Here is a 19,744-nt window from a genome sequence, read left to right as displayed (position 1 = left end):
CCACCTCCTCTGGCTTCGGCCCAAAGCCACCCCTCTGCGTGCAGGTCAAAGTGCCCAAGCAAACATAAAGCCTGTGTCACAACCCGTCATGGGGGTTTTACAACTGCCCGAGTGAATCAATAACAAAGCTGAAAGCGAACGCTTTGATGGCTCATTCCCCGCCGGCAGAGTACAAGCAGCAGCACAGCACAGCCGAAAACAGCAGCAAACAGGGTCTGTCCCAGCCTGGTGGTGCGGGTTCAGAGCCAGCCCCGCATCTGCACTCAGGCCTTTGATGAGACAAGCTGCCTTAAATGTCTCTTTCCCTTTTCCCCATGGCTGGAGACCACTCAGTTTTGAAACAAAAATGGAGTTTTTAAAGGTAATGATCAAAGTCCTGAATTCTCAAATTGTAAAAGAGCATTTTGGCTTGAAGTTGAGCTTCTTTGGGCTTCCTTTTGACTCTGCACTGAATTCTGCAAAGTTTTGCAGGTTTTGCGTAAACCAAATAATTTTGTTCACAGACTTTCAGCTGCTCTGTGTTCAGGACCTACCTGTGGTACAGAAGCAGGGTCAGCTCATATGGACAAATCCTTTCAGCACCTTTCACCTTCACTCTGCTCTTCCTTGACAGCTTTTGCACCACTTTTAAGATGCTCTCGGGTGGTTTTCGGCTGTGGAGAGCTGGGATGTGACTTCAGAGGACCTGAACTTTATATACAGGTGTGTCGGCAAGAGCACCAAAGCTGCCCAGCTTATTTTGGTGCATAATTTATACCTGCAAAAAGCAGCCTTCTTCCACACCTTGGTGTGGCTGCCCTGGATGGGAAGGCCTGCAGAGCTCTACCAGGCACGTGTGCATCTGCACAGTTGCAGCAACTAATCTCTCGTAAGACACTTAGAAGAAATTTTGATAGATGTAGTGAGCAACTAGAGTGATTTAGATGAATGATATTGAGGCTGTTTCCTCCCACCTTCCTGCTAAATGGTCTCCTCACTGCTTCAATTAAGACAAGACTCTAGGAGGCAGTGGCAAGGGAAAAAAATGAAGGTAGAGGTATCAATAAGACCTTTTTAATTACACTTTACTGGAAACCGCTGACATAAATCATACTGAAATAAGAGTATCCCCAGTGTGTTAGAAGAATTTAGGCTCATTTGCTTGTGCAAGGATCATGAACATGATCGCAGGAGAAGGCAACTGAATTAGAGTCAGAAACCGGAGCTCTTCAGTACCCAAACTACACTGGGGAGGGTGTGTACCTGTATGCAAACAGGAAGATCAAGTAGAATGTAATCACTGTAAAATATTGAAGCACCATAAATACACACTCCTTGTGCAAAAATGTCACAGCTTTGGTAATGGTGAGGCTGAGAGGGGCATCACTCCTGCCGTGCCACTCACACCCATCACAGCAGCTATGTGCAGAGAATTGTTCATCCCTCTCTCCATGCCCCTGCCTCGTGTCCAGGGGCACAAAACACCCCCCCTTCCCAAACCTACCTACCAGGGCACACAGCTTAGTAAGAGTTAATCCAGGTATACTGTAATAAATGAAAGCTTACATAATTGAAAAATAGCTGAGGCATTAATCTTCCTTCTCGCTACCATGAGTCCTCTTTAAAAAGATTATTTTGTCTTCAGAGACAGCTTTAATGCTACTTAATGAATCGCTTATAAATGAAGGATTTTTTTTCTCCTCCTATACAGGGAGAGGCTGACTACTACACTGATTTTGTCACAGAGACAATTAACTTTTGTCAAATATACAAAGACAATGGCTGTTCTCCACAAATACTACTCTACAGAATTCGGCATATTTAAGGCCAATTTGTCTTGCTGTTTTGACTGAGCCTGATAAGTGACAGTGACATACCCATTCCCTTTAGCCGGACCTGGGGAACTCCTCATGCTTACCAAAATAATTAGTGGCCCCCTGGGCATTCCCTAGAACAGGTAGGTTAGCACTGGATAAGGAATACCAGGATGGAAAATCCAGAATTCCAACATGAGCTCATTCAAAGGTGCCTTGGTGTCCCACTTCAAAGGAAGGAAGAGACATGAGAATAAAGCAGAAAGACAGAAAATCAGGGCACCAGGAAACCTCCCCCTGAACTTCCATGCTGACTTAGTTGCAGGCAGGGTGCAGGCAAGGTTTCTTTGATCTGTAACTCCCTCCCTGCAAAAGCAGGCACCAGGAGCACAGGGACCACCAGGATCACGGGGCAGGTTAGTGGTTTCCCCAGAGCAAATAACTCAATTCTGCCCTTAAATCCAGCATGTGTCTGGGAGGCAGAGTTGTTTCCAAACCATTATCAGAGAGGGAATCACCATTATCCACCTGCAGCTCTCTAGCCAAACACATACAGCGGTAGTTCCTCTCTCCCAAACTTTTTCTTGTCCATTTGGACTGTGCAGCTGTTTACTGCAGAGGCAACACAGCCGTCCTGCGCATGGCGTAGGAGAATCCCAGTCTTGGGAAAAACAGCACTGGCTGCTTCAGCAATAAACAGATGAGTACAGTAGCTTGCCCCGAGCTGCCTTCGCAGAACAGATCAACAAACAAGCGGCTCTATTTGTGCCGTCGTGCTTGCCTGGAAACTCCAGACAAACTAATAACCTTGTGTTCAGCCACTTCCCCTCTTTGTCCCTGGAGCAGCAGCCTCACGCAGAGCTCACAGCTCACTCACCCAGAATAGGCCTTTTTGTTAATCGCTCAAAAAGCTGCGGACACAGGCCTGTTCATTCAGCTCAACTGCTTAACACTGCAATCTAAATAAAAAGGGAAAGAAGAAAAACTTTGTATTCCTTTTCTACCCTGAATATTAAATGACACCGTCAATGTTGCCTTGGGACGCAACATCAAACCACTTCCTTTGCTCCGAGATGGGATTTAGGAAGAATGACTTTGAGGCTTACTTGCCTTTTCAAATCTCCCATTTTTCCCCCCCCATCTCAAACTTGAGGATGCAACATGAATGAAATCAGAATTAGCCTCATTACAAACAAGCAAGGGAGGGTGACCTAGATTCACTCTGCCTCTCAGAAGGAAGTGACGGCAAAAGTTTAAAACCTGTCATACGGGGCTGTCGGCTGCAGCACATTTGGGTCAAAATTTGTTGCAATCAAATCGTGCTTTCTGAAAAGGCTTTTACTGGTGGGATGATTTGTATGGCAGAGCTGAATTATGCATGGGATTTGTACAGTCTCTGCTAGCAAATAACTCCAGCCCTTCCGATGCGTGCGCAGAAACTCCAGCTCTTCCCTGCAGCGCCATCAGTGGCTTGAACCCAGCTCCGTGTCCCTGGGCACACACGTGCTGGGCATCGGGGTAGCTCTCACCACCAGCTGTGTCAGGCAGCATCCTGTGCTGGGCCAGGTTGGAACAGGTCTTGCTACAGGTCTCAAGGTGCTAGGACAAAACGTGGGGGTTTTCAATGATTTTACTAAATCCTGCCCCAAAAAAATCCCAAATCAGAGGGCCTGCTCCCAGCAAAGGCAGCCTGGTTGCTGTGCAGGCTGCCAAGGGAGGATGTTCAGCCCAGTGGTAGCAGAGGACTCTGCCCAGGTGACAGTCCGCTGAAGGAAAGATATGGAAATGATCCAGCTGGTGGGGTTTGGGCCTCTAGGAGATAAGACTGGCTACCTTCCTGAGAGCCTGGAGGGAAAGCTCTCCTCTCCATGGATAGTGTCCAAGCAGAGGTGGTTGCTCTTATCTTCAACACCCCCAAAAGTTTGTGCAGCACCTCAGACATTCAGCATGGCTCAGGCACCTTGCCTTGTCGGGCGGGAACAGCGTGAGACAGAATCTGCCAAGGTGCTCTGGGGACTCTCCCCTCCGCATTCCTGCCCTTCCCATCCCCTATTTGCACTGCAGTTCACCCAGATGCACACCCACTTGCAAACATTCTGCCCACACCAAGTCCAAGCTGCTTTTCCAGCTGGGGACAGTGCAAGCCATTGCCATTGGCAGCTGCTTTCCAGTGCTAAGGCTGAAATTTGCCACGGTCACCCTCTGCAAGGAGAGAAGCAATTGTCTTAAGAAAGCAAAGAGCTTTCCCTTTTCCCCAAGCAGCCCCTCCTGCAGCCTGGACTGTGGGAGCTGTGACTCGAGCAAACTTGAGGAGCACTTGGCTCTAACTGCCTTGCTATGAGGCAGCAGCATGGGAAGGACAGTGCGACACACTGCACTCCAAATATCAAGCTCTTAATTATGTCCCAAACAGCACCTCTGCGCCTGCAGTAATGAGGGCTCAGCTACATCCGCGGCTGTTAGTGAGATCCTGTTTTACTTCATCCTCATTATGGGAAATAGCCTGCTCAGATCCAGCAGTCGGTGGAGATGTTTCCTCTTGTGAAGCAGATTGCTTTCCCCTGTCAATTATGAGTAGAGAGCTCGACAGCTCTGCGCAAATTGCTGGGTGAGAGCATAAATAGGAGGACATGGGAACCGATTATGGTCTTGGTGGCAGGTTTGCTTAAAACTGGCTGATGGGAACACGGGGGTCAAGAGAAATAAAAAGTGGAGAGGGGATGGGGATGATGGCTGGCACAGCAGTGCCGTGAAGCCAAGAAGGACATGTGGTACCCACCTGCCCCTATGGAAGTGCAGCCACCCACAGTGTCAGTGTGGCAGAGTTAACAGAGGGGCTGCAGCCAGTTTACTCCAAAGCCAAAGTTTTTTCCCCAGTGAAGAGATTCCCTTTCCTCAGGCTGCCACTCTGGTACATATCAGCAATGTGCAGCCCCCAGATGGGAAACTCTGCACCCCTTGGGGAAAGGGAAATTATTCCCTTCTCTTGGTGTACTCACACCAATAGCCCTGATTTCACTGGACACTCCAGCACACCTGCAAAGCTCCATAGCATTTCCAAGGGGTGAATAACCAGGTCTCTGGGCTGAGGTTGCACACCAAACCTTTACCTAGTGCACTGGTGCTCACACTGCCCACAGCAGCTGCCCTTACCCGTGGAAGCCCAGAATTAACTTTTGTCTCTTGTCTTGGTGGGTTCCCTTTCCAGAGAAAAGGATGAGAAAGTGTGTGTGCATTTTAACCAACGGACTTGGAGATGGCTTCTTAAGCCCTACAGACCTTGCTGGCTCCTCCCAGGCCAGGTTCCCAGTCCCACTGCCCTGTCAGACCCCTGGAGCCTGCCTTTAGTCCTTCCTTTGGGGAAGGAGGTAGTAATGTCTCTTCTGCCTATGGATTAGCCCAGAGTCAGGGCTGATTCAGCAAAGGGACAACTTTCCTGCAGCAAACAGCTGAGTGCCTATCTTACAATGATCACTTTGCTCTGCCCTATAACACGTGATTGCTCATGATTTCCACTGGTCTTCAACCCGCTCCCCATTGCCTGATCCGATCTTCAGCTGCCCCTGTACCTTCTGCTGCCACTGTAAGATCCACACCAGCACCCAGCATTTGTGTGAAGCATCACTCACACTTGCTCTGTCCTGCCCATCTCTTCAATAGCTCCATCCAGAAACCTCCTACTCGGCATCAGCTCTGCACACTTACACCCGTCAGCATTTTTGCAGGCTCTGCAGAAGGATATTGATTCCTGCTCATAGAGCAGTTCTGTCTGAAGAAAAGCCATTGTGTTTGCCTGGGTGGGCCTTGAAATCTGGCCCCTCTGTGCCATGCAGATCCCTTCTTCACTCTTCCGCTTCTGCCGTGCCCACAGACACGCTGAGAAGTGAGATTGCTCACCTGCCTCACCCCAGCCACTTCGCTTTCCTTCTAGACCCCGCAGGCAGAGCTGCCTGTGATTTATTTCCTTGTATTTAATTCTGCTAAGTCAGAGACACCAGCAATCTGCAGCTGGCAACTCCAGGCTGCTTTCCAGCTTCTCCATCCAGACCTGCCAGCAGACGTTTTCAGTTTTGGTTCTCAGATCTCCATTACAGTCTGGTCTCAAAACAGCAAATCCACCAGCCCTCCAACTGTGCACGTTCGACTGTACAGCCCCTCAAAGCTGCTACAAACGAGCCGCAAGTTCCTCCTGCTCCTCAGGAGAAGTGGGTATCCCTCCGATGTGTCTTTCTTTGGCAGAAAGCAGTACCCTTCGGATCTCTTGAGCACAGTTTGGTGCCTGGTTTTCCCCTCCTCCCTGATTGTAGACTCGTAAGCAAAGACAGCTCCTCAGATCTGGAGGTGTTAAAATTCTCCTTTATCAGTAACTCCACTTACCTCTGCAACAAGGTGAAAACTGTGCTTGCATTTCTGCTGCTTTCCTGGAGAATTTAAGGGACACTAAGCTGTAGAGCATCCGTCCTCCTGCTGCCTTTCCCTCAGCTCCTGGGTGTGCTCTGCCCTCCCCGCAGGCATTTCTGAGCACAGGTTTTTATTCAGTCATGGAGAAGAAATGAGAGCTGCAGTTCATAACTCATAGGAAATTTCATTTAAAGTCGAACTAGTAACTTGAAAGAAGAGAGATGGGAAGAAAAATTTGGGATTTGCATGTCTCAGGTTCACCCTGCTCTCCTAAAACCTAACTGAAGAAAGCAAATTTGGAGTTTTAACATTAAGTCAGTTATAAGGTTTAACAGGGTTGTACCCACTTAAAATGAAACCCCCAGTAGATGGGATGACCTCTGCTCCAGTCAGGGCTTGTCCCTGCTCCCAACCAGGGGCCAAGTGCTCTCCCCAGGCAGAGGGGACTTGAGCCTGGCATGCAGTGTGCTCAAAGTAGCCTGAAGGAAAAGGCAAGGCTGCTGAAGGAAAGCTGGATGCAAACTTATCTCTCTGAGATACAGAGAGCTTGAAATTAAATATAAATTCAACTATAGGGAAAGTTGCCAGAGATATTTAGGATTTGTATATGTACATTACATATATATACACATACACACACGCATATATATATAAAGACCAACAAATCCTATCTGTGTGCAACGTGGGCAAGATGTTGCTATAGTAATCTTAATTTTACATTCCTTACGTTTAAAAGAAGATTGTGAGTTGTTTGGCACCCAAACTGTCTTTTTGTTACAGCATGTGCTGCATTTAACTTAGTGGGACTCTGTTCTCCGCCTCTTGGAGCTATGGAAATAGAAATAATGACTAACAATAATGTCATCATCATCACTACATGGCAGCCTTGGATTCAGTTTCCTTTAAAAAAAAAAGGAAAAAAAAGAAAAAAAGAAGCAGACAGATAAAGAAACAGGCTGTGCACGTTAGCATTGAGTTTAGGCTTGGACGTGGACACGTTCTGGAGAACAGGCATTGGGAGCTGCAGGGGGAACAGGGGAGTCCTCGGTGGGAACAGGAGAGCAGGGGCAGAGGAGTCAGAAGCCATCTCTACCACTGGAATGGGAACATCCTTTTCTCATCTCCCTCACAGAGCAAAAGCAGACAGTGCCTCAAGGCCACCCCCCAACACCTCTGCTCCTCAGCAGCTACCCCCTACTTTGGTCCCCCTTACTGAGAGGGGTGTGGGGTCTACATAGTGGTCCACAGCCTCCGAAAGCTGGAGACCCAAGCCCTCCCAGGGAAGAGGACTGGCAGCGCTTTGACTCCCTGGATCTGTTGGAGCTTCAGGTGGCAACAGACCTGGGGAAGTGTGAGGCTGGGGATCCATGTGGCCCATGGGCACATCCCATGCTCTGCAGAGACGAGCACTGACTTCGTACATCCCCGTCTGACATTGGCTCCCAGGAGTGTTTCTTCTCTCCAGATTGATGGCATTTACAACTGCAGGCATCTTCTCAGTCATCTGTGATCTCTGGCCATGAGCGGGTCTCTTTGGGACATTGAGTGACAAGTGTTGTTACGGTGCCAAGGAGATGGGACTCTCAACTGCCTGTGGCAGGCAGATTGCTGTGAAATCGTGATTTATCTGGAGTTAGATTAAGTTATGTCTCTCTCTCCTGCCTGCCCTGGCAGTGGCTGCATACAGGTGTGCTGTTTTTCTTCCTCTAAACAGGAGAATGCAGGGCCATTTACCAACAGCTAGAGATCAGAAGGTGCCCAAATGTAAACTCCAGGACAAAGCTCATCTGAACATATTTGAAGGAGGGAGCTGACAAGTGACAAACAGCCAGAGCTGAGTTTGCTGTATTTTGGCTTATGCCATTGCTTGGGGGAACACAGGAAGGGAAAACAGGTGAATTATTGTCACCTCCAGACTTAAACAAATGGAGGCTTCAAACAAAATTGCATTGCTTAGATGTTCAGAGAGGGAAATATTTACCTCGTGTGCAGAAATAAATGTTAGAGTTTATGAGTCACATAAAGCCTTTTATGCTGAAAATCTCTTCTGGATGAGGATGGGGATATTTCTCATTGTGGTCTTGATCCATCCAATTTATTTGTGGAGCAAAAGGATCAGTGAGGGCCTTATTCTCCAGAAGACCTGGTAATGGGAAAAGTTCTTGCAGTAGGGGCTGGATGCCCACCTGTCCCTCCCCATTCTGGCCCACGCAAGTACCTTTGCCCACCCAGGCAGCTCCCATCACCCCTGGCAGGACAAGCTCATGCTCCCTCTGCACCAAGGGTTTTGGCTGCAATAACAGGGTTTCCGTGCCACGTGACTGCTCCCCAGAGCCAGGGGGATGGAATGGGACTGCTTCAAAATGCCCTGTTCAGAGGGAAACCCAGGCTTTGGGGGCGCATGAGAAGCTGAGCAAGGTGGAGCACAGGGACAGGCAGGGTGGGCAGGAGGAGGATGCTTGCTCTCTCTTCCTGCAGCCCTGAACAAAACCACTTCACCAGGACACAGGATTCCAAACACTGGCATCCATTCCTCTCCCCTCAGCATATTAGAGAGAGGTATGTGTGTACCAATGCATGGATTAATGGATGAGCCAAAGAGGGGCAACCCAAGCCTTTGGGGGTGCTACATCCCAGCTGCTGGCACCACATTCCAGGGAGACACACACCAGCAGATCATGGGGGAGGTAAAGGCAGGAAAAACTCATTCATATACAAAGGGTTTGGGTCCTTGGGTGACTGGCAGTGAGCTCAGGCAGCACAGAAGGAGCCTGCCCAGATTTCTCTGACTTTTGGAAAAGACATTGCTACCGCAGGAACCTCAGGCCTTAAGGAAAACCACCATTTCCTTCATCGCTGATGATTTATTTGGGAAGAAGCCTCATTTTTCACTGATCGTATTAGAAGCACAGAATGGATTACAGTATGGAGTAACCTTGATAGCTGAGAAATTCAGTGTATGCAAATGTGAGCCTTAAATGGCTCTTTCTGTGAAAGACTGCCTGTAGCTGGGATGCGTTTGAGATGTGGCACCAATGAATGGGCTGGTATTTAAAAGCAGAGGCTCTGCCACAAGGTACAACACAAGGTCTACTGACATCTACAAACTGCAGCTATTCCCTGTGAGCACAACTTGCTGTTGTGCTCAGCAGCAAACCTGCTCCTTTTGCTCCAGAGCCCCATGCCCTTCGGGATGCCTGGTACACCAGCACACATGCACCAAAAGACTGTTAAAAACAAACCACTAAGTCACCTGCAGCATCCATGAGCTCTCAGGGCCACCCATACTGTTTCCTTGTACCCAAACTGCAGCCCAAGAGTGGCCAAAAAGCAGCACCAAAGGCCCAGGACTGTTTCATCCTCTCCCACCTCCTCCAGCCCCTCAGAACTCAGGCATCAGAAGGGAGCAGGTACAGTTGTGAAGAGGAATGAGGTGAAACTTTTGTTTTTCCTGGACTGATGCTGCCCACTGCCTGGATCACCTGGTGCATCCTTGCTTAGGCATCCCTTGTGGACCCAGGCTGGACCCACCACTTCCAACTAGCACAGGGATGGACAAGGATGCACAGAGATGCTGTGCAGTGTGTGGCAGCTGCCTGAAGATGGCAAGCCAGTACTACAGTTTATAATACATGCAAATAACCCTGCTGGAAGAAGAAGGGGGCTCCCTACAAATAAGAGGGCTATAATTTCTTGGCAGCCCATGTAATGCAGGAGAAGAATTTAAATTGTGGTGTTTATCAAACAAGTCTGAGCCTTTTTTTCTTTCCTTTTCTTTGTTAAACACTGCCCATCTTACAGAATGTTGAGCAGTGCTCCTGGTACTGCACCAGTTCTCAAGCCCAAATGCAAAGTCTAAGGAAGAAATTGCAATGCATCCTTTGGCACCAGGGAGCCGTAGAGCTAGTGTGTGCATGCAATAATTTATCCTAAGCCTTCTAGTGGCATTTTATGTCTTTTTGCTGTAGTGCTATTACAGCTTTGATTACTCCATTTTTATGTTTGTCAGCACAGCATATGGGCAAGATAATTTGTATTCAAAGTATTAAACTGGTAATGTAAATTATTAAAGACCCAATTCATAAATGCATTACACACCATATGCAGATTCCTTCCCCTTAACTCTCCCCTCCTCCTCCTCCTCCTCCCCATTTTGCAGACCTGGCTTAACACAGTTGGAACAGGAGCAAGATCACTGCCAGCTCCCACCGCATGGGCACCAGGTTCATCCCAGTGGATTTCAGGTGATCCAGCCTCTTCCTTTTCTTGCTGCCCCCTGCACAACTCATTCATGTCCAGGTGCCTGTTGCCCATCACGTCATCTCACTTTGGCATCTCCAAAGACACGACAAGAGAAGAAACTGTTTCCCATTTTTACCCCAACCATTTGCAGCAGAGCACCCTCCAAAGTTATGTACATCTCTCAGTGCAGCCATTGCAAGGAGGTGTTGGAATGGGCACAGGAGAAGAAGAAGACAACCACTGTGAAGGTCCCACCTCCAGCTCCACACATCGCAAGGGCGATGGCAACTTGCCTCTGGTCTCATGGCAGGGGCTGCTGTGCCTGCGGGCAAATACCCAGCCTTGTGGGCAACAGGTCACCTCTCCCCATGCTCAGCCCCAACAGGATTCCAGCAGCCACTCCAAAGGGCTGGAGGCAGTGAAACCCCCCGATCCTGCAGGGAAATTGGGCTGTTCAGCTGCAACCCTTCCGATAACGGGCAACTCCTTTCAATAGCTGTTTACCAGACCATACACAGCACCATTGTGTTGAGCAGATGCCGTCTTCTGTTTTTCTCATTACCAAGATTTACTGTCTTATAAGCTTATTATTGACCGAGGCTTTAGGCTTCCTTTGGGGCTGAGGCCGAGGGGGATGCGAACTCCCAGCAGCTCCTGTTTGCAGGAGCATCCCCGCCGAAGCTGGGGAACTGACCTGGGGCTCAGGGCTGCCTCCTCCAAACCTGGACCCTCCACCTCACAGCAAAGGCTTTGCCAGCCCAGAAGAGTATCAGGAAGTTGCAGGGTGCCCTGTCCCTGCCATGGGGCTCCTAAAACCCCTGGGCAGCCCCTCAGGTTCTGCCCCTGGCATGGAGCAATTCCAATGCATTGAGCTGCTGGCAGAAGAATTGGGACCATGATGCTTAACTGCACTTAGTCTGTGTAAAATCTGGAGTCCCCCCCCAGCACAGACACACCTTTCTGGCCCTGCTTTTCAGGCAAAACATACTCTTCCTCTCATCCTGGGATGAAAAGGAGGATTTTGAATCCAGCTTTCCAGAGGTTTGGCTTGCAGGGTGCCCACAGGTGATGGCAGCAGTGTTGTACCACTCCTCCAGACCTCCATCTCTCCAGACAAAAGGTGCAGCCAGCACAGACCGAGAGGCAGGATCCTCAGTGTTCTGATCCCAACAAAGGAGCTGGTTTACCTGTGTACCCACACACCACCCAGCACCTGCAGGTCGCCCTCAGCAGCAACTCCCTAAGCTCACATGGAGAAAATATAAGACATCACATTTCAGCCCCAGTAGGTCATAGAGGCACCAAGTAAAAATACTGCCAGTGCCTGCCAGGACCCAGCTCTGCTCCCCAGTAAGGTCTTCTCAAATAAAAAAAAGGCAGTTTTGCCAAAAACAGGTGATAAAAAAGGGCAGCTCAGCAGGAACTGCCACCCATCGGTGCTGTACCCAGAGCACCACGGGCCAGAAGAGTGTGTGTAGCTGACAGGCAAAACAAGAACATCCCCCACAAACTACAAAAAAATGGAAATGGTGCTTTCCTTCTCTCCCTGAATTTTGCACAGCTTTGACATGACACGGGCACATATCACTGAGTCAGCACTTTCAGTGGATGCTGCCACACAGAAGAGTCTGCTTCAGGCTCACTCCTCAGTCCTGCTTTAATTCCCTGGGGCATCATGTCCAGCAGCAATGGACACATGTCCTTCAACCAGTCCTTCCCAGGTCCCTACTGCCCTGGTACTTGCCTCTCTTCTGCAGTATTGATTATTCTTTTTAATTAAAAATCCCCCTGCTTTTATCACCCCAAGCATGACCCGAAGCAGCACAACCTCGTGCATCTGCCTCAGGGTGACGCATTCATGCCTGGAGGTCCCCTCTTTACCTTCCCCTCAAGCCACTTTGCTTTGGCTTTGCCAGAAACGGGGTAGGGTGAGAATTACACTGCTCCCCTGAACAAGGAACCTCTCAGGGCCAGCTTGCTCAGTGTGATGTTTCTGCTTCCCACCTGTGGGCAGGTGAGACGCTATTCCAGCAGCAGTGGGTATTTGCTGGGAGCACTGCAAGCCTCCAGCTGTGTACAGCCACATTTAGTGACGTTACAGCTGTGGCCAAAATTGAAGCTGCCAGGGCAGGTTGTCCAGAAAGGGGATGGAAACATGAGCAAAGTGCTAGAGATGGAGGAGCAGAAAGGGAGAACACGCCAAGAGGCTGAGAAAGAAATTACTTTTTTGGGGAAAAACAAAACAAAACAAACCACTAGTCCGCTATTTCTGTTCACAACATATTTGTAATTCCTTCTCCAACACTGTGTTTTCAAAAAGGCAGAAGGATTTTTCAACTCCTATTTCATCATCAAATGAAGAAAACTCTGTTCCACCCACACTCTGAGGACCAAGTCACATCCTCGTGCCTGCAAGGATCAGGACAAGGGGCTGGAGGGGAGAGCGAGATGGGGCAGGGGAAGCTGACCCCAGGCAGACAATGCTCCACAGCAGATGCTGGTGGGGGCAGAAGCAGCCCCGTGCTGTAACAGCAAGCTCAACTTCGGGAGAACTGGGCTCTGTACACGGGAAGGGCTCAGAAGCCCCGAGATGGGTTTCTCTCCTCCTCCCCCAAGCAGTTGCTTTTCTGTTGGGGCTCTGTTTGGGCGCCTGTCCAAAATCACAGGGAGCACTGTGCAACCCAGGGCCTGAGCATCCACTGTAACACCAGCCACGGGGGTGTGCGAGGCTTCTCCCCAAAACCTCAGAGCAGCAGGCAGAGGTGGTGCTTACAAACAGTGCCATCGGAGCATGTCCCTCCAGCGTCAGAGGGGGAGCTTGAACGCACACAGCTCTGCTGGGGAGGGTGGGGTCCTCCGTAAATAACAACAGAAATTGTTATTTTGGAATATATCCACAGAGATCTCAACTTGCTGTTCATTTTCGGTGCCTATAACCCATATACTGAAGACACAACCCACCCCAGCAGACGAGCTAAACAGCAGGCTTCCAGATGTCCACCCGCTCGCCCATCTCAGACTCCTAATCCTCTACTTTGTCTGAGCTCTAGCTCATTTCTGATGCATTCAGATTATCCAGCGAGCATAACTGCTAGTGAACATCTGAATATTTCCCCCTCCATCTCACATTTCACCTTGGAGGAGAAGCGCCTCACAGAGCCCAGGCCCTTCTTTATCAAGCCAATTAGTGCAACACAAAAGCAGTGAATAGGACCAGGCAAAGCTCAATGGCCTGTAAAATCCCCAATATTTCAAGATGGGCTGAGGCCAAATATGACTGTTTTTTTAAAAAAAGGGAAAGCCAAGGGTGAGTAACCGGAGTGCTGGCCTTTCCAACCACATTAAAGAGAAATCCGTCCAACATGCAAGGCAGTTCATGGATCATAAAGGAAAGTTTACAAACAGAGAGGCTATAATTCCTTCTATAACATTGGAGGACCCAAGTTTGCAAGGAACAAAAGGAAATGATTAACAGGGGAAATATGCATGGTACAAAAAAGACTTTTTAGTCCAAAAAGGGATGTCCATATTTAGAAACACTTGATTCCTGTTGTTAGGGCCTTGCTTTTCCTGAATGTGTTTCTCTCCCATGAAAGAAAGAAGTCACAAAAGGAGTTTGTGCACAGCCATGTCACATGCATGCAGGGCACTGCTGATTTTCCTCCAGGATTAAGGGAAAAATGCAAAGATTCCAGAGCAAGCAAAGAAATAAATAAAAATAATCATGTCCATATTTAGGAGGTTTCTAGCAAACCGGCAGCTCCTCTGGCAGGATCCCGTCTCCCACCATGGGCATCCTGAGCCCTTGTCAGGACTCTCCCCATGGGGTTGCCCAAGCACTCCTAGCAAGAGGGAGGCTCTCACTCCCCTGGGGCTCTGGGGCTGGAGGCAATCCCACTTCCAGATCACAAAGATCTGCAGCTCTGTGCTAGGAGAGGCTCTCATCGTGTGGCTCTGCCACCTGCTCTGGCACAGCCCCACTAACCAAGCACGGCCTGGAAAGAGGTAAATGGGGAAGAGACCCTACCAAAGTGCCTCTGATGGGCAGGAACCTCAGGTTTGGCAGGATGAGGATATATATGAAGGTGCTTCCCACTGACACATTAACTAACACCTTATCTCACCCCACAGCAGCCCATTCCTGTCCCTGCCATGAGAAGGTGTGTCCAGCCCAGCTGTGGCATAACCTAACCTATTTCATTGGCAATCACCATCTCCATGAGAGACCCAAGCACAAGCAGCAGCAAACATTTCTGGGACCACCCTTCCCTTTCATCTATACTCGCTGCCGAACCTTATCACACAGGGCCGGCTGTGAAATACTGCACCATATGGTCCCCGACACAGAGAGAGACCCTGTGGGCTGGATGCCGTCTGCTCAAGACCTGGAGACCCGCACCCCTCAGCTGCCTCCTGCTCCCATTTCCCACCTCCATCACAACCGTTCAGCCCCACACGTGCCGGCTGGTCCGGCACACTCCTGGAGCAGCAGCTCCTGCATCCCTGTAACCTCCACCCTCACCCCGATGCTGCTGTGAGCACAAAAATCTCAGGGGAATAGCACCAGTGGGTGTCTGAGCTGGCACAGAGCAACAGCCCACGATAGCTGAAGATCTTCCCTAAGTGATCCAACTACTGGGAAAACACCAGCCAGTCTGCTCCCAAAACCTGGGTGTAAATTACACCACCTCAAATAAGCCACTGGGTTGGATGTGCTGAGCACGGCTGCTGCACTGGACTGAGGGAGAGCTGGGCAGGGAATAGGAGGTGAGGAGGAAATTAAACAGGTGAAGAATAGGATATTTAAAAGCCAGGAGGTCTATGAAACCAGGTTTAGTGGAAGGTGTCCCTGCCCATGGTGGGGGGTTGGAATGAGATGACCTTTAAAGTCCCTTCCAACCCAAACCATTCAATGATTCTATTTGGTCACGTTTTAGTCTACTTTCAGACAAACCCTTCAAAGAAAGGGTTCTCTTCTAAGACTTTTAACACAACACCTTGATCTTTGAGCTTGCTTTGAAAAACTTCCCAGCAGTTTACAAAAACTAAGTTACTATATGAAGCAATGAAATAAAGCCACAGAAAACCCAGCAAGTTTCCTTCTGCTCTCCCTGCTACTGGGGAGGAACCTTGGCTAGCAGCTGCAGGTAGCAGCTACCTTAAATAACTGCAGAAGGCAAGTCCAGGGGAGAACCCCAGTCTGAGCTACAAAGCTAAAGCGAACAAAACTCCACCAACACATTTTGTAAGAAAACTGGAGACCAAATTGTCCCTGCTTACACTTCTCTCAAGTCTCTTTTGCAGGACCATTAATTACTGCTGGTACATCCCAGGTAACATACAGTAAAAGAGCAATCACACAGTCATTAGCAGCAGACAAGAGGCATTTGTCTCAAGCAATCCCTCAAACCACTTCATCCTGCTACGGGTATTAATTTTCTAAACTAAATAAGGCAAATTTTAAGCTTCACAAAGCAGCAGTTAAAAACACTTACAAGCAATAAGCTCTTACAACAACAAAGCCAGGCCACGTTTGATTAATATTTTAAAAAAGAGCATTTTTCTGACTTGAAATACCTGAAGGGGCTTTACAAAGGGGACGGGCTGGGAAGAAAAAGCAACTCATGGGCTCAAAAGTCAACCACAAATACCATCAGAACGCCCAGCCCCACAGCAAGGCCTGGTTCCCAGCTGTGGTTTTCCTGGCTGCTGGATTCAGCCAGGGACAAAATGTCAACCGTGTCAGGGCACACAGGACAGACATCCCTTTACCACGGTTAATGCATTTTCATCTCAACAAGACAAAGATTTGCTTTTATCCATCCCAGCCTCCAAAGGTCTTAGCCCCACCACAGCACCAGCTTGCCGCTCAACATTCAGGCTCTCCACTTCTGGAAGGGTCACCTACCATCCCTGCTCCATAAAAGACTAGCCCTGGTTTAGCCACTTTACAATGTTTCTGTGAGGACATGCCACATCCAGGAACAAGAGAAGGAGGTACTCACCACTCAGAATACATTGCTGTCAGCTCCACCAGGGCTGTGCTGCTTCCTCCTGCCTAATTTAGGGATCCAGGTGCAGGAGGGCGCTCAGGGAAGAGCTCTTAGCAGCAGACAACTCCAATCAAGACTGTCAGCACAGCCAAGGAGCACTCCCCCTCATCCACATACTGCTTTACCACGTACAGATCAGACCTATTGGAAGGATGAGATGTTTGCAAAGTGCTTTGCCAAATGCTGCCCAAGCACGGGCAAGCACACATCACACTCCCACTGGAGCCCAGCCTGCCAGAAAGGGACAAAGATACCTCATAGGGGATGAACCCCCCCTCAGGCATGCTGGTTATTTGGTCCCTTCCCCACTGCAAGCTGACACACATTTAAAGAGCAACAGCTTCCTAACGGGGTCTCCAGCACACTGTGTTTGCAGTGCTGCTGTGATTTGCAATTCAGTTTATTGCATTAAAATGTGGTGCAGCCCTAGTAGAAAGAAATAAATATGCCACTTGTCACAGTTCTTCCCGTTATCCTTTAGAGGAAAGCCAGCTCGGGTGAATATTCAGAGAGGGGAGTGTGGGGCTCATCAGGAAGCTTGGCCAGAAATGCAGCTTCCTGCTCTCACCCCAGTGGGGACTTCCCATCTCAGCTGCTCCTCCTCATCCAAGCTTCCCAAAACCTGCAGCAGAAGAGGGCTTACTTAGGGGATGTTCCTCTGCCTGTGAAGCAACAGCTTGAGTGAGCAGAGGGAAAACAAACGAGGCAGCTGCCAGAATTGTGCTGGAGGCTGGAAGTGAAAAGCCATTCACCTGCCACCGCCTGACCCAGAGCCAACAGAAGCCCTTGCACCTCACTGCTGTTCCCGCAGGGTTTATTAGGAGTGAATAAAACTACCTAAAAATCAGCTGTTCAAAGGGAGCAGATAAGAGAGATGTTTTCACTCTGCCTGTATCCCCAGCCCTATCCCCAAAGCAGACTCTCACCTTCCTATGGACCTCCATTAGAGCTGCAGACGTTCACTGCTAATTGATTCAATATGCATTTGGAGTAGGATTTTTAATTAATTTTTATTATAGAAAAATTAATGCACTGCTTCCCCACAGATGAGTTAGGGTACCGACACAGCAGTAGGAAACCATCCTGCAACGTGGCTTTCCTTGTGCCTGCTTGTGGAGAGTGACCCCCAGACTCTCGGGGGGACTCCCTCAATTCAGCCCCTCCCCCCGAGCCCCCACTCCCTGTCTAAGTGCTCACATTTGGCTCATACCAGACATTTACCATGTCTCAACTGAATTTTGGAATACACAGGGTACCAAGCAGTGTCCTCTGCCTCCCTGAGTAGTGCTAAGACTCCAGGGCTCATTTTCAGCAGAGGCAGGCTCTGCCCTGCACAGCACAGCTCAGCAGCCCTGTTCATCCTCTCACCCCCCAGCTGGTTTGATTTCAGAGGGACGTGGTGCATTTTGGTAGCAACTGTGTTCTCAAAAGTACACACGGGCCTGAGTGCAAATCAAACAGCACCAACCATGGGAAATGACCCGCACGTCACAGGTCAGTGCTGTCTCTGCCCCACAGCACCCTCAGACACTTTCTCTTGAGCAAAACCTCTCACACCTCTGCCACTGGTTTAGGCATCCGGAGGGACCATCCCGCCCAGCCAAGCCACCCTCTGCCTCCCCAGAGCAGGGAGTGGGGTTTTAACAGCTGAACCAGGATACTCCCTTTTTCTTAACCAAGCCCCTTAGTCCCCCACAGTCCCCACCTCAGCCCAACTTCAGCAGGCACAGGGGGATGCAACACATCACATTTTGGAAATTCAGGCACTCTCAAGCTAGCTCTGTCAAATTCAAGCAAGGAAGTGTCTCTTTTCATCCCTCCCCTCCCTTTGCCCAAATCTATTTTATCATTACCCATCTCTACATATTGTGGAGTTAATAAGAGACATATTACTCTGCTTGGCTTGGGACTAAAGTCAAACTAGAAGTTTGAGCTGTGCAGCAGCTCAAAGCAGAAGTGTCTGCTCTGAAACATCACAACCATTTCAAAGCAGAGGAAGAGCATTTGGAGGGTGTTCTATCAAAAAAAATGGAGCTGGGTCAAATTAAGCAGTTCCCAATATTTGAGATGACATCTCAGAATAGAGAACAGTGTGGGGGGGTGGAACTGTGTTATTTATATAAATCCACACTGTGGTATTTATCAACAGCAGAGTATTGGGGAAAGAAACATCACATCTGCAATACCCAAACTCGAGTCCCTGGAGTCCTGCACTAGTGCTGTATTGAACAGCATTCCCGAGGCATGCCTTATTTTAGGTGTGTGCAGAGCAGCAATAGGCAGTGTACTGTAAGGTCCAAGACCTTAATCAAGCTCTGCAACTCAATAGATTTCCAATATAACAAAGACAAAGAGGTGTCAGCTCTAGTCCTCATTTGCTAATACTATCAATAGGGGCTCAGCTCACTAGCAGTTAATTCAAAGCCAAGCTCGATTTGCACAGCAGTGATCTACACTAATTCCCATATGTGGCTAAGGGGAGATTTTGCCAACTAGACAATAGAAACAGTATTAGAGCTCCTGAACTGATGCCATCACTTTTTTATTCTACTCCACCACTTCCCCATCAAATTTCCACGTGCTGGAATCTCCAGTTGCCTTCTCCCTTGCATCAGAAGACATGCAGAAAGGGTAGCAAATACAAAAGTACCTATTTCTTTTCCAGATGCAGCTTTATTGAGGCTTTTAAAATGCAACTGCCCATAAAATAGGGGCAAATTTCACACTTGGGGTTTTTTTGTGCATTAAAGACACTAAAAATTAGCATAATTAAGCAACTATAAAAGTATTTCTAAGTGATCAAACTGTAACTTTGCCTTAAAAATAAAAGTTGCTACAAGTTGCTATGTTTCATGAAAGTTTATTAGCTTGCTCCATCCTGAAAGTTTCGCTTTCAGGTTTCAGTTCATCTCAACACTAGATCAGACTTTTGCCAAGCTGTTGTTGTTAAGTTACGGTAGGATTGCTGAGAAGTCAGAGGAAGCCAGATGTGCTACCCAATTAGGCAACAAAGAAGTTTTAACCACATTCTAAGTAGTTACTGTCTGTAAGCCTGGCCCTCATTAATCTACAACTTGGCTCCAAAGCAGCAGTGGCAGCAGCCCATACCCACCATTTACACCCCTGAGTTACCCTGGACTCTTCAATCAGCTGAACACAGCAGCCCACAGCTTTGACCTGCTATTTATCCGAGTACCCTGGCACACCCCATCTCCTCCTCTCTGCCAAGCAAACACCAACTGCTAGCTACAGCCA

The sequence above is a fragment of the Pipra filicauda genome, unplaced genomic scaffold, assembly GCF_003945595.2.
Source record: "Pipra filicauda isolate LSUMZ 115617 unplaced genomic scaffold, ASM394559v2 scaffold239_size1682155_pilon, whole genome shotgun sequence".
NCBI classification, from domain to species: Eukaryota; Metazoa; Chordata; class Aves; order Passeriformes; family Pipridae; genus Pipra; species Pipra filicauda.
This window is presented reverse-complemented; position numbering follows the sequence as displayed.